At 32.4% G+C, this 16517-nt stretch overlaps 1 long non-coding RNA gene across 1 annotated transcript; it reads left to right on the top strand.

Annotated features, from left to right (window-relative positions):
- Window positions 1–5221: 5221 nt before the first annotated feature.
- Window positions 5222–14597, top strand: LOC133200450 (uncharacterized). The gene is made up of 4 exons (XR_009722946.1): window positions 5222–5365; window positions 11707–11816; window positions 12033–12198; window positions 14300–14597. It is a non-coding gene; the product is annotated as an uncharacterized LOC133200450 (long non-coding RNA).
- Window positions 14598–16517: the final 1920 nt, after the last annotated feature.

Below are 16517 nucleotides of genomic sequence, written 5' to 3'. Positions count from 1 at the left end.
TTAGTGACTATTGTCTGCCCCAAATTAAATACAGGGACCCAAGACTTTATCTTTAAAATAATTAAAAATTCTTTTAAACAATGTATAAGTACTGCACAACAAATGTAAATCACATAACACATAAATATGCATAAACATTTAACACATACAACAGGGTGATTGGGCTATGTGTATGTTTAAGGTGTGCAATAGAACAACTCCTATGACACGATACAATATTTTACAAGATGGTGCATATATATCGAATAAATTATGTAATATTTTGTTAGTATATTACTATATATAAGGTCTCTGGGTATTGCTTAGAGACCCCTAACATAGAATGAAATGCAAGTTGGGACCCATGCATGTAGTTTTCTCGTTTATTTAATTAGACGCATGCAATTTCTTCACTTTAAGAGTATATTTTATGATTAAACAAATGTCATTTCAAACTCTACCAGATATACTGTAATACAGTGCCCTACACTCAGTCAGTGTCAGTATGTGTACAGGGTGATAAAAAATACATTATCAATATTGCCATTTATCATGTTTATTTACCAATAATTTCAAAACTTTTTAATTCTGTATTGCATATTTATGAAAAAATCATGACGATACTATCATACATTACTTGCAATAGGATTAATCAATAAAATAAATGAATTGTGCATTTCCGTCCTCATCACCATCTTTCTTCAGCATCGACTAATACGAGGTTCGACATGGCAATTATAAATAAATATTTATCTTTTTATTCTGTCTTCAAATGCTGTACAGCTGGTCTGAAAAAATGTGATGGATTACCAGAGGAAATAAGATCTGATTTATTAGAATTAAATGTTCTGTATTTAAAAAAAAAAAACGGGTTGGCAATTTACGAAACAATAGTGGGTCGGGTTATTTAGCCAACCAAAATGGCAGAACAGGCTCCGACCGAGGACTGAGGAAGCTTAGGATGACTAATAAGAATGGTTGCAGCGAGTGTTTTGTTGTGGAAGTATTAGAAGAATGTGTAGGAAACATACGGTTAGTCGCCTAAGTTCAAATCTATCAAATTCAAAGTTTTAGTAAAAAGATATCTACAATTCTACACTTGGACGATACACTGATACACAGTCATTTAGCTGGTACAATCACTGTTTTAGCTACGTAGCTTGAATTACCTACATAGCTTTATTTACCTACCTGAAGTAGTTTTATTTAACTACTAAATCAAACTTATTTCTTTAATTAGCTTTTTTCTCAAGATGTGCAGAAAATCGCACTTTCGTGCAGTGATAATTTTCAACTTTTAGCTCATCTGAAAACAATTCATCATGTTCATGAAAAAATTTCTCTTGAAAATGTGTCTTTCTCTGCGCAATTGCACTCAAAGTTATAAAGGTTTTAGGGCTATATACAACGCTCAGTTAATTTGTGACCAAACAGTTACTTCTTGAATGGATTAACAAAGAAGATCAGTTCAGGTAAACTTGATAATTGATTGGTAATTATTCAGCACAATGAGAAGTAATCATACTTATCCATGCCTAACCGCACACAAAGTGGTATATGGTTACTCAAACAGCAGAAATACATCTGTATTCCGAATGTCACAAACCCGCGCTTCACGACTCATGGTATTTTACCTTGCACAGTTACGTCTGTTCCTCGCATGACATATCCACACATTTGACAACCAACAAGTCATGAACATGCATGGTACACATGTATGTATAAAATAAAAAATTTAATTCATAGTTTAACTTGCTGTAATCCTTGTAACAACAGTAAAGCAGTGGAGATACCAAACACCAAAACCAAACAATATAAAAACTCAATTTTTGTTTGCACTGCAATAGACTGGAGTCATCTGGAAGAGGAAGTAGTTGTAGATAGAATTTTCTAATCATTAAAATAAAAATGTGCTTCAGACCCGGTTAAAGAGAGGTGTGGTGAGGGCTTGTCTGGAGACGCAGATAGATTATTTAACTAATTTAAAAGTAGTTCATGCCCCAAAGCTATTAAAGAGTTTTAAGACCATGTTACAACATCCTGGTGACTAAATGCACCCTCCTCCATCACATTAAAACCCAAGAAGATTCTTATAAATTTATACATGTACTGGTACATAAACAAATTGATTGAAGAAATGCCCATGTAGAAAACGCATGGTTTTTTCTCGACAATGTCGTAGCATTATATTGGTAGATGAAACTTGACATATTAGTATTGATAGAATACTTCCAATTACGATTACTTGTTTTTGATTTTAACCCAAAATCATTAAAGTCATGACTGTATTTGTAGACCCCTACAGTTTGGGGTATTTCGAATCCTGTGTGTACATGAGAGCAGATGAATAAAACACACATGCTGCACACTTGTAATATTTACATGTCAGATGTACTAAGACAGGACCAAATTTTTACTAGTCAGTGTCGATCAGACATGCCTTATAAATGTTAAACCCTGTGTCCGAATGCATAAATATTTTTTACTTGTCTGATTCTGAACAGATTTAAAGAAATTTGTTGAACTTAATGAAGGCTAAATTAGCAATAAAATTAACTGACTTATTTAGATTTGTGTTATCATGAAGATAGAAATATTAATTGCACTCCTCCTCTCATTAGCAATATTTATCGAGGTATAACTGAGCGTTAAAGATGGAAAATTTATGCTATTTTAACTTCAATATCTTGAATTGTAGGATATCACAAAGTTTTTTCTAGGACCCATTAGGTTCGATGTTTATAATCTACACTGAAATGCTTAAAAATGATTTTTTTATACTACTAGTATCATTTACATTTTTGAAATACATTTTTTAATAATTTTTTTTATCATGTTTTTATCACAAATATAGTTTCACTATATATACCATGAAGAATTCACATCACATCAGAAACAGTTAATAACAAATGCCAGAAACAAATACAACAAAACAGTTGTAACACCCTCTTGATCATCCTCGTGTGCTTTTATGCTACATATTATAATAGCTCGGGTTCGAGATTTAATGCTGTTGGTTGCTAAGCAAATGTAAACAAAAAATGGGGCATAGTTCCAGGGCTTGACATTGTACGCTCATCCACTTGTCCAGTACATGTACCAGTAAAATTTTTCATGAACAAGTGATAATTGCTGACCACTTGTCCGATTTGACAAGGGATATTTTTCTAGGAAGAATTTTTTATAGCTGAGCATGAAAACTTAAAGAATTAAAATTTGTTGTCAACTTTTTATCGGAGGTTCAAAATGAAAACTTGCCATGCATGCGGTTTGTAAATAGTTAAATGTTGATCCTGCTCGTAATAATGATGGCCCTGGTTGTCAAACTTGATCAGGAACAATGTTACTATGAAACTTGTCTGAAATATCTGATGTTTTTCAGGCATTTGTTACAATTGTAATTTTAATATTTAAAGTACCATGAAGTTGACTACTTAGAACTACAGTAACTTTGAAATGTGTACTTTTACTGAAGGAAATTTGGGTTTTTATTATCTGGCAGGAGAGCTTTAGCAAAAGACAATTTAGGCTACAAAGGAATAAACATACATCATCATGTGTAGTAAAAAGAAAAGTAGAACAGCAACGCCATAGTGACTCGGGTGAGCATTGTTGCCCATGGCCACTTGTTCTTTTTACAGGCATTTTTTACTTTGACAAATTGCACTTTAATAATATAATTATAAGCATAAATTGGATAATATTTTATTAACCATAACATTGTTAATCAAACTTTGGTGAAACTGTGAAATTAACTTGTCAAATGACTAGAAATTTCTTACTGAATCTAGATATGGATATACAGTTCTACAACATTCAAAATTTTACTGTGGCTCAGCACACATAAACAGAAATTTTTGGAGATCAATAACATTTTGTCGAAATCAAAGACAAAACCAAATGCTTGGGTATTTATATACAAAGTTTGATTTGTTAATTTTTTACCATATGAATAATTTACCCTTTCTTTCCAGTAGACCCTTGTTATGCCATGCTTAGCTTAGAGCCAGGAATAGCAAATCAAAATGAACGTAGTCAGTTGTTGTTCTTTGTAGAAAGAGACAATTTCTTTTCAGGTTTTCTTTTTCGGTTTCTCGTTTTAGGCCTACAGTATTTATTTTTGACTCAAATATTAGGAATATTATACTTGTGGGCAATCAATGAATTTAAGGAATACTCTTTTTTTAGGTGTTCATGATGCAACTTCCTGGATGGTGTGTAAACTGTTTATCAGCATGTGAAATCCACATGATTGAAGGTATCTTACCTATCAATAATATCAATTTTCTCTATTAAAAACTGCATAAGGAATATATTTTATTTCTGATCTCAAATTTTTGTCCAAGCATCATTCATTTTTTCTTCATCTTTTATCTAGTGAGGGTCATATTAATTGATTAATTTAATCAAGGCTTTATAGTAAAATGTAGTGAAATTATTTCCTTGTGTATGACCTTTAAAGGGGCATAGACTCAGATTTGAAGTTAATATTTTCTCAAATTTTCGACTAGATCATGACATATGTGTGGCTATAGTATTTCACAGGGAAATATCATAAAAAAAACTTATTTTACCTCGAAATTATTGAAACTACGAATTTAGGGACGCATTTGATTGACACATCCTTGCACTTTCACAAAGTAAACTTCATCCTTAATACTTAAAAAAAGTAGAAATTTTGTTGTGTTTTAATGAAAAAAACTAAAGATAAAATCCAGAAAATTCACAGTTGAAATGTGAGAAAGCAAAACCAACGCATCAGTATTGTCAGTCCGTGCTCAGTGATGTGTGCAGAGTTTAACAAATTGAACACACCCGAAGGAACGAAAACTGTTTTGTGTTCAATTTGTTAAACTCTTCACACATCACTGAGCACGGACTGACAATACTGGTTAGTTGGTTTTGCTTTCTTTCATTTCTACTCTTAATTTTCTGGATTATATTTTTTTTTTATATTTTTTCATTAATATGTATCAAAAAACCTACTTTTCTTAAGTATTAAGGATGAAGTTTACTTGTGAAAGTGCAAGGATGTGTCAATCAAACGCATCCCGAAATTCATAGTTTCAATAATTCACAGATAAAATAAGTTTTTTATTATATTTCCATGTGAAATGCTATAGCCACATATATGTCATGATATAATACAGACAATTTGAGAAAATATTTCAAAATGTCGAATCTGTGTCTATGTCCTTTTAAGAGTAACAGGTAATTTCACTTTTGAATTTTTCTTATTTCAGGAGAAGTCTCCCTTGTTAAAGATCAGCAATGGCAGATAAACAATGCATGATGCAATCTACTCACTAAAAAGATTACACCAATACATCCCATGCATGTATTTCTACATATCACCTATGTAACCTTTGTCATGCTCTTCAGAGAGGTAAGAAAACAAAATTATGAAAAAAAAATTTTGGTAAAAGCGACACTTAGAGATCACTTTACTTGGTGTCTGTCTGTCTGTCATACCCTAGCTCCTGAGAACTGTAAGAGGAATGGATTTGATACTTTGCACTTGCATTGCTTGGCACTTTGGCTTTTGTAAAATACCATATACAGTCAAACTCGTTTACATTGAAATTTAAGGGACCTTGAGATTTATTTCAAATTATTGAATAACTGAATTTCATTATATCTGTGTGCTATGAATTATATAAAAAATGTAGATACAGTTGAACTTTGTTATCTGGAACACTGATATCTTGAATACCATGGATATGTCAAAGTGATTTGCTGTCCCAACCATTTATTCTTTAAATATTTTACCCTCGATATCTCGAATCCTCAGATATCTCGAAGTTTTTTCTCGGTCCCTTCAAGTTCAAGGTAACGAGGCTTGACTGTACAGTAAAAAAAAATATACATGTGAGAATTCATATTTTTTACATAACATTACATGCAGTATTTCAGAAATGTACTTATCTCTATTTTTCAAAAAAGTCCTAAATTTTTTTTAAGTACTGTTTTATTTTATTTTTTTTTTTTTTTGATTTGTGTTAGAAAACTATCAAGACTATTTATACACGAAAAAAGTATTGCTTTATAAAATATCTTATCGAAATATTTTGGTCAATACACAGCCCTATTCTCCACACATCAATTTACACATGACACCCCTGGCCTGCACATTTTATCCATGTCAGTCTTAATGCCGTAGTTAGAAAATAAAAATGGCGACTAATATGTTCCGGTGAGAAATGCTCAATGATTATTGTTTTATCTATACAACACATAATTAAATTTGTACAGGTCCACCAACATCAAATCACCTTTGAAAAATTAAGAGCCATTCTCTGTAATGACTTCAACTTTTATATAGGAGCTGTGGCACGCATAGTCTCAGAATTTCCCCAAACTCTCTATGATAGAAGTCTTTGACACCGTAAACTCAAATCAGGCAAAAATTGGTTGCTACGTGTCATGGTTACCATAGCAACATGTCCTAAAGTTTGAAAAAAGGCATTTTTCAACATCTTCAGAGTCCCACAGTTAACGTTTGCAGCAAAGCAAACAAGTGGCAATGACTGTTTCTGAAAGTTGAAGGCCTGATGTCTTAAATGCATGATAAACATGTTTGGTAAATCATCTATAACATACGTTACTATGGAAACAAAGTATTCAAAAGTAATAATTTTGTTCATTTAATCTTATAAAGTCATACACTTAAGAATAAAGACAATTATAGGTTGAATGCAAGCAAATAATAGAGAAGAGATCCTTGTAACATATACCAAGGACAAAATATGATATTTCTTATAGGTTGGCAATGGTTGCCATGGTTTTAATAACACAAAGGGACTTTAAATTTACTCTCTTAGTGTTTTAATCTTATCCTATCTTTTTAAAAAGCATATTTCTATATAACTGATGATCAATTTTTAAAGGCCTTGGTGTGACCCTAATTTTCACATTTCAAAAAATTCAATTTCAATTCTTTAAATAGTGCGTTGCTATGGAAATAAGGCGAAAAAACATACATAAAAATCTGAAAAATACTCTGTTTCCTTGGATACGTACCGTTGTATGTAGATTCCCAAAACTTTAATGATTGATATATGTGAACAACTAACCTGACTTTCAATTTTGACTATCACCCAATCTCTAACTGGATGCAAAAAGCTGGCAAATGGGGTCTAATATTGACAAAAAATTAACAAAATCGAACATTTTCTCTTCTTGGTAACCATAGCAACAGTGTTGTATTTTTCAAAAACCTTTATCAATATATGATATTCAGCTTTAGTTCTACGAGATAAGTACTATTCAAGGTGATTCAAATAATATTTTTCTTGATTAAAAGGTTAGTAAATTCCTAAAGCAGCAAAAAAAATATCACTTTAAACAACTAGTACGTTGTTTCCATGGTTACACTGCAAAGTAACAATTAATCTCAATTTTTCTTATGTTGTCGGTGTTGCAAGGTCCTAAGGATGCATATGTGCCGGTCATGAATTTTATTGTTTTTCCTCACGATAGTAGCATTAACCCAATCATAGCAACAGATTTTGCATGGTGACACTGTGTTACCATGGCAACCATGAAAATTATTTTTAGAATAATATTGCCAATACCTAATTACATGAGGTCAAATATTTTTCATTGTTTTTCTTGCGTTATTGATTTAGTTTGATCATGTAACATCTATCATTTGTGACTATAGAGCGTTTTTCAGCATTTTTCAGCATCTAACATGTATTCCAAATGTACCCATGGTTACCACTTACTTAGAGATAAATTCTAGATAGTTTCTTTATAGCATAAGTGGCAACAAGGTGTCATGTTTTTGTGAGAATGGTTTGTTTGTTTTTCTTAGTCTTTATTAAGGCTTAACAAAGATTCAAAGTAGCTGAAAATCTCAATTTTTTCAACTTTTCTGGCTGTTACCATGGCAACCAAGACACATAGCAACGAAATTTTATTTTATATATGTTTCTGGTGTCAAGTTGTAATAATGGGCAAAGTTTCATCAAAATCGGTGACCATGCGTGGCAAAGAAGTTTAAGTGGTTACAGAGAATCGCTATTAACACGTGCTAGACTTCGTATATAGTCAGTCACCTGAGTCCACTCGTTGCAATTGGCAACTTCAATGTACCTGTTATCAAAACTGCTGTAAGCTTTGTGTTCAGCGGACCCCAAAATCACTTCAAATTAACAAAGTTTTTCAAGTTATCCGATTTCAATCTAAACGAGTATTTATTGCTAAGAAACTGCACCAGCATTTTAGGAGAAACCAAATTCATTTCAAACAAACCGATTTTTCAAACAAAGAGAGTTCAATGCAAGTGAGTTCGTTACATTACAATTCAGTTGACCTTGACCTTTGACTTTATAAAATCACTCTGGCGGTTGATTGAATTATTATTATTATTATTTTTTTTTTTTTTTTTTTTTTTGATTTTGAGAGGCAGGATTTTGATAATTAGCATTTATATCACATGTTACTGTATATGAGCTCATGACACTGTACTTTGAAACTGTATGCAATATAACCACACAAACTGAAATTTAAATACAATGAAAAGACATCAGGATGGGTATACCAAAAGTATCGATACAGACTGAAGAGAGACTGAAATCTCTTTTGGAAGATATCTGGGATAAAGATATATTTATTAAAAATAATTATTTTAATTATACCCCCACTCCGAAGGAGATGGGGGTATACTGTTTTACCCTTATGTGTCTGTCTGTGTGTCTGTCTGTCTGTCCGTAACAAATATTTCGTCACAGTTTTCTCAGCAACTACTCATCGCAGATGCTTGAAATTTAAGCACACACTTTGTTGAGGTATGCCATATGGTGGGATTCATTTTTGTACGAATCTGATTTCAACTTCCTGTTTATCCGTGCGTCTGTCTGTACCATACATAACAAATTTTGGTTGCAGTTTTCTCAGCAACTACTGATTGCAGATGCTTGAAATTTTAGCACACTCTTTGTTTAGGCATGTCATATGTTGGGATACATTTTTGTACGAATCCGATGTCAACTTCCTGTTTATCCGTGTGTCTCTCCGTACCATACATAACAAATTTTGGTCCCAATTTTCTCAGCAACTACTGATTGCAGATGCTTGAAATTTTAGCACATTCTCTGTTTAGGCATGTCATATGGTGGGATTCATTTTTGTACGAATCCGATGTCAACTTCTTGTTCACCCTTGTGTCTGTCCATAACTGAACTTGTGTATATTCACATCAGAATGTATATTCACATCAAAGCGGGGGTAATTACTAGTGAACATTGGCTCACAGACTTCTTGTTAATTTCAATTTTATAATTCACTTTAGCTTTGAAGGGTGGGGAATCATATATCTATTGTCAGATTTTATATGATAAATGCTATTCTGTATTGGTCTTACTATTTGTGGATTTTTTTTTCTTTGCTATATAAGGGCTATTTTGAAATTAATGAGACATTTACTTTTACTCCATAAAAGAAAGACATAAATTCATGAAAATTTGTCAACATTTTAACAAGAACAAATAAAACAGCTATGCAAATTTTCTAATTGATAGGATAATTAGACATGTCCCATTGGAATTATAAACTTGCATATGTCTATTGACCTAAAGCAGCATTGCTTCTTCATTTTCATCTCATGCCAGCCATAGATCTTTACCATGTTGAGACAGTCTGGAAGCTTTAATGCTTCTTTCTCTGTCATCACAGAAACTAATCAACTGATTGAGATGAAACCTTTTTAGGGTTAACAGGCATGTTGTGTAGATGTGCAGAAGGAAGGTCATTTTACCCACACTTACATGCACATGCGTGCGCGTGCAAGGATTGAAATGACTGAAGCAATTGAAACATCATTAACCTTCCTGTTTTTTTATGATATGCTTTGAACTTCATTGTATAGACTTATATTAGTGGTGTAGACAAGAAGAGGTGGTTGAATTAGCAAGAAAGCATGTGCATGCATGTGTGCTTTGCTCTGTTTGACTGACACAAAAAATCTCAATAACCTTTGTGTTTTTTGATGAAATGCTTTGAAATTTAAAACATAGTCATACACAACAAGGCTCTACATTTTGATATAATATATGAGATATTGTGAAAACAAGCTCATGCAAGTGTGCTGCAATTTGATTGGCTTAAACTTTAAATGGCTGTTACAGTAGTAACTTTCTTAGTTTTTAACAAAACTGGATGGAATTCAGAATATAGATAGGTGTAATGGGTTCCTACATTGTGCTACTATGAAAATTGAATGCAAGAACGTGGATTCTGATTTGCTAATACTTATATGGCTGTATCTCTCATAGTTTTCAATGAAAATCTTTAGATTTCTTACATAGCTATTTATTGTGAGTCTCTTCACGAGGAAGGAATATGAAATATTTAGAAAATATGGGCATGTGCATGCGCTAGAGGTGTAACGATACAACAATACATCGATCGTATTGATCGCAAGGGCTGACGATACGTGTATTGCCATGTATGTATTGTGATACAGTAGAAGATAATTTTCATTGTTTTGTTTGTAACTTCTACATTCAACCTAACAAATTTTAATGTTTTAAAATGGCTAAAAAAAGGTAGCAAAGAAAAAATACAATATCAAGACTATAAATCCACTTTTTATTAACTTTGATAAGGGTTATCAAGATATTCTTTGTATATTTTCTATAACTGTGGAGTTAGCAAAGAATTATATGTTTAGATAAAGCTTAATTCAATTGGTGACAGCTGTACCATGGTACATGTTGTATATCAAATGACCGTATCATGATATGTATCATATCGTTAGGTAGTTTGCGATAATCAGGCCTAGCATGCGCTGAAATCCAGTTGGTTAATACTCGAAGAACTATACCAGTGTTGTTTTTCGAATAAATACTACTGAAAATAAAGTATAGATTTATTAAACAAAAGAATTGCATAATGAAATGAAGCCTGTAATGAATGGGGCCCATAAGAGAATGGGGAAGTGTTTGGGGAACATCTGAAACAGTTCCCGTTACAGTTAGCACTAGTTGTTATTGTTTTAGAAGATCTTTTAGTCTGGAAAAGAGTTCTCCACAGAGCTATGTAAAATTCTAGGTATGCTTGCTGTGTCGTGTTGACATCAAAATCTATTTTATTGATGTAATCAGATATCTATATCAAGCTTAGATTTTTTTATGATCTCCGTATTTCTGATTGAAATTCTAAGAAGTTTGCACAAAATGAATTGAAATGAAATTGAAAAAATAAATACCGATATATAATTTGAATTATTTTCGCTCTTGCTGTATATGGTCCACTGGGAGTTGGAACATAGGTATAACATATTTCAATATATGATTTCGTGACGGCACCGGGTACCCCTTCTATTTACCCATTAATATACCATTGAAAAGAAGAAATAAAATATTTGTAAAATATTTGTTGCTTTTATTAATTCTTAGTGTTTGTCAAACGTATATGCAATTTTTCACCAAAAGGCATTACTTGGAAAGAAAAATAAACACTATGTACTAATAATCTCTTAACAACCCTCATAATGCTTGTATCAAATAATATTTGACCACCCTTAGATTTTCTTTTAATCATAAATAATGATGCTGTTCATCAGGCGACACATGTGTTCCTTGGAACAGTCTTTTAATTTTAGCTAGCAAGATTATTTGGACTTAAAAGTCAAGTCAATAATCTTCTAACAAACATTTTCTTCTGTCATGTTTAATTCATAGTCACTAGGCAACACTGAAATTTCCACTCATTGCTTTTCAGTCATCGACAGGAAAAGGAATTACCGGTAAGTTGACAGGACTTTCCACACTGTTTCTGGTAGCAGCTTATGATTGAATTGATGGTAGAAGACATGGCCCACTTAATCAAAGGTAAATCTCATGGAATAGTGCTAATAGTACTGATATTTTTTTTACTCTGTTTTGCATTGAAGCTTTAGGTCAAAGGCAAATTTTCTTTGTGTGGATTCTTTTATTCTTCTCAGAAATGTGTGGCTGCTAATTAAGCCATAGCTGTCTGTTTTCTTTGAGAATCAAAGAATTGCAGCAAATCTTTTAGGTTTTCAATGAAATTTCCTTGTTTTTCAGATAATCCGTATAGAGTGGCACCTTAACCACCACTGGTGAAATAGAAGATGACTAGTGGATGGTCATCACTTTGCAGCTCACTTTCACTTTCTGCAGCCCATCTCTTCTCATCCACAATCATTGTCTTTGGAGGAATGGTGACAGTGCAGTCCTCATGGCTGGGCAGGTAACTTCCTTTCCTTTATTTCTCAGCTTTCACCTTTCTTACAAAATTTATTTCCATAGAACACTGCTACAATATTCTTCCTCCAAGAACACAGTATGTCACTTGGGTAGCACCTTAGAATTGGGTTTTCCCAGTGGCACTGAAGGTGGCATTTTTGTATTGAGCATCTCCTTCCACTCTGATACGTGTATCAGGAGTCCCCATTTTTCATTTAGATCCTGAATGTTCTGTCTTATATTCATCATGCTGGTCTTCTACCCCCACAATAAAGGTTGGGGGAATATATAAGAATCACCTTGTCAGTCTATCGGTGCCAACTTGTTGGTCATTGGAAGCTCAAACTTGGTACAAAGAATGTTTATGACCTGTTGGTGTGTCAATATCTTGACCCAAGGTCATTCCGGCTAGTTCAGCAGGGTTTGACACTAAGGAATGTTTGACCCAGTCTAGTAAATGAGTGGTCCAGTCGTGTAAAAGACCAATTGGTCGTATTGATAAAATAACTGTTGAACCCCCATTTCAGTCCTTCAAATAAATAATCTAAAAACTTTCAAAGAAAGGACAAGGTATGGTAACGGCCGAATCTGGCCCCTTATTTGATGTAAAAATCAGAACACAGTTAAAATTGTGATAGTTTGTAGGTAAGAATTAGAAATAATGCTTGTTTTAAAACCAGCACTAATTTTGATTCAAAGCTTACACGGAGGCCACAAGAGGGTGTAGAAGTAGGTTATTTTCCAGAATTTCCTCAATTCTGGTCGTATTTCGTCAAATTTGAGATACTTTTCACTTTAGGAAATATAGAGCACAAGGCTGCCTATCTGAGATTTTTATACATAAGATGCATCTGATACTAGTGTATGAAATATATAAATTTGGTAGATAGGCAAGCTTGTGCTCTATGTTTTCTGAACCAAAATGTGCTGTAAAATCAATGAAAATTTGCATAAAATGAGAAAATTCGGAAACTGACATATTTCCTAACCTTTCTGTGGCCTCTGTGTATCCCATAACTTAGAAACAGTACTCAATTTATGGCAGGGGTGACATCAGGTTTTTAACTGAAAAACTGTTGCAACATTCTAAAAGACACCCCAAACCAGGGGCCAAAAAGGGATCTTAGCCTATCTTATCCTTTCTTATATGTTAGATTGTAAACAGTCATTGCTGTGTAAAGAAAAAATCCCCACATGACCCAATCACTATTTTTAGCCACAGCTGTTATTAACAAGTCGAGGTCAAAACTACTTTTGTTCAGTACAATGTTTCAATATGATGTAAATAGTTATGTTTAGTATAGTTTTAAACTAATTTATTAATATTAACGATAATTATTTTATGAAAGTTTGTTGAATCTTTAGGGCTTATATTGCTCAAATGTCCTGATGAACCCGATTTGATTGGCAGGATCCCATCAAACAGTCTGTCAAAATTCAAGGTCACTGACAGAAAAGATATAAACTTCTTGTCCAGGATATCAATTTGCAATGGAGAATCATTGAGGCTCATTCTTGGTACAAAGATTATTGAAGAACTGAGAGTGTGTCATGACCTTGGCCCATGGCAATTCTGGCAAGTTCAAGGTCACTGGCTTAAAAAAGGTATTAAACACTTGTGTAGGCTGTAACTTTGTAATGGAGAATCATTGGAAGCTCTTACTTGCTACAAAGATTGTTTATGACCTGGAAGTTTGTCTTGACTTTGACCAAGGTCATTCTGGCAAGTTCAAAGTCACTGGCAGATAAGAGATAACATTCTTGTCCAGTCAATAACTTTGTTACTGAGCTTTTATTTGCTACAAAAATTTTTTTTGACCTGAGGGTCATTGTGACAAGTTCAAGGTCTCTGGCAGAAAAAAAATGCAAGTCTATTATTTTGTATTAATGGAGAAAAATTGTATGTCCATATTTCACTCTTAGATTACTCATGTCCAGAGATCTGTCATTTTTTAACCAAAGTCATTTTGGTAAGTTCAAGGTCACATTTACACATTCTAAATAAAAGAATTGCAGCAGGGTTATAACCTTATTATTTTGTGAGATCGCTTACAGCACCTTTAGCTGACACAAGTGATGTAATAATTTTTCTCACTTTGTTTCAGGTCTACTGCATGTTGACAGCTGATACTTGTTCTCTATTTGCTCCGAGAGGCCTACTACACATTACCTCAGTTATGACTGTACTCGTGCTGGCTTCTATGATGTTAATTTCCTTTACCTGCACTGCGTTAAACTTGGTCAATTCTGTTACTGTCGCTCACCAACAGATGAAAATAAGATTTAGCTGATCCTGCCAACATTGTGACATAAGCGGTCCAATGTCCAATATCTCACTCTGCAGTCAAACATCATTTTTTTTATGAACGCTCAGTAAAACATTGGAAATGTTAGACTTTTTTAGTATTGATTTATAGAGTTATATTTTTTTAAAGTAATAACAATTCTTTTTATTGATGTATGTTTAAGTATGCAAAAATGAACATTGATGATATTTATCTTCTGAATAAAATTTTATATCGATAATTTATGCACTTGTTTATACAAACCGCAAATGAGGCTTTCTATTCATTAGGAACTGGACCCACAATTACTTTCTTAAGGAGGAATGCCAGACCAAAATTTTATTCCATTGGTCTTAAGACATCCATGTTAAGGAAGCTCTAAACACTAATGAAAAATGCTTTTTGGGCTTTGAGAAAAATATATCATATAAAGGTGCACATATTCAGTGTATCAAGTTCATTTTCAACATAGGGTACCTGCCTTATTTCTGCAGAAAAAAATGTTCAAAGACAATGAACTATTTGTGAACAGAAATCACTGTTGTTTACTAGCATCAGGAAAATTAATGAAAATAATGTATTCAATTACTTAATCTTGGTCTAACATAACATTAAGAATACTTTAATTCATAAGAAATTGTGTCATTAACTGTAGATTCCCATTTATACTATTTTTCTTCTAAGGGCAAATCACTCAATAAAAATACCCTACGAATAGAACTCTTTAGTGTGCAGTGTTTAGAGCTTCCTTAAGTCATGGTTTCAGCATTGAAAGGCCTAGCTCTTAATTATTTTATAAGAATTTTCTCCAATTTTTCATAGAAAATGAAAAAAAAAATGTTTTATTTGCAAATAAGATGCTTTATAGTTAAAAATTTGATGTTAATGAATGCATTATGTAAATATCTCAAAATATGTGAAGAAAAGCCAGATAGACATTTTAATTTTTTTACTAATTTTTTTTTTCGAAAAAGTACATTATTTGTGAATATCTTCAAAACATATGGATAATATATTCAAAAAACAAGTCACAGCTACAAAGGATTTGTTAGACAATCATATTTGAAAAAGAAATTGAATGAAATTGCGAAATTTTAGAGAAATTATTTTTTACAAATTTTAGCCGATCCCGATCGAAATTAAACTGATCCCAACCAGAATTTTATAATAATTGATAATAGATAATATTTTCACGAGGAATACAAGTTTGTTTAGGTGTAATACGCGTTAAAAAGTAATTGAACTTGATAAATAAATAAATTTCTTAGTGGTAAATACTTAAAGAAGGCAATAATTTCATCTTATTTATTTTGTGTTAATTTTGATCGGGATTGGTCTAAATATTGAAAAAAAATAGTTTCCCTAAAATTTTGCAATTTCAATTTCTTTTTAAAATTTGTTTGACTAACATGTTCTCCATAGTTCTGACTAGTTTTATGAAGATTTTATCCATAAGCTTAAAAAAATATTCACAAATAATGTGTTTTATTTTCATAAATAAATTTTTTACTTAAAATATTCAAATGTCTATCCAGGTTTTCTTTAGATATTTTATTACACATTCATATTATATATACATTAACTATAAATGCTTAAATTTGTTGTTTATATCAAAAATATTTAAAAAAAAAAAAAAAAAAAAAAAAAAAAAAAAAGCTTTCCAAGAACAACATGTGTAAAAGTTTTTGGTCAGCAATGATGCATTTCATGCGAGAGGCGCACCAGTCATTGTCGGATTATTTTTTTTTTTATATTCACTGGTATTAAGCCGATATCTGTACCAGTAGGTACGCATATCCCAAGATGACGTCGAGCTTGACAGGTTCATGAGTTTACACCGCTTGATTTTGTTATTTTTGTCATATTTCATTAAATGAATCAAAGTGAATTGTAGATTTATTGAGTCTTAATTAGCTAGCGACAAGCAAATTTGAATAAAACCTACAAATAAATCATATATCTCGTATGAAGGTGATAAGCGTACCTTGATGTTTTGGACATAAAAACCATGTGTAAATGATATCGGTACCTGCTAGTT

Source organism: Saccostrea echinata, unplaced genomic scaffold, assembly GCF_033153115.1.
Source record: "Saccostrea echinata isolate AGI-Se365-2 ecotype Australia unplaced genomic scaffold, CSIRO_AGI_Sech_v1 ptg000040l, whole genome shotgun sequence".
In the NCBI taxonomy this organism is placed as follows: domain Eukaryota; kingdom Metazoa; phylum Mollusca; class Bivalvia; order Ostreida; family Ostreidae; genus Saccostrea; species Saccostrea echinata.
The sequence above is the reverse complement of the archived record's forward strand: the minus strand, read 5'-3'. Positions and strand labels throughout refer to the sequence as shown.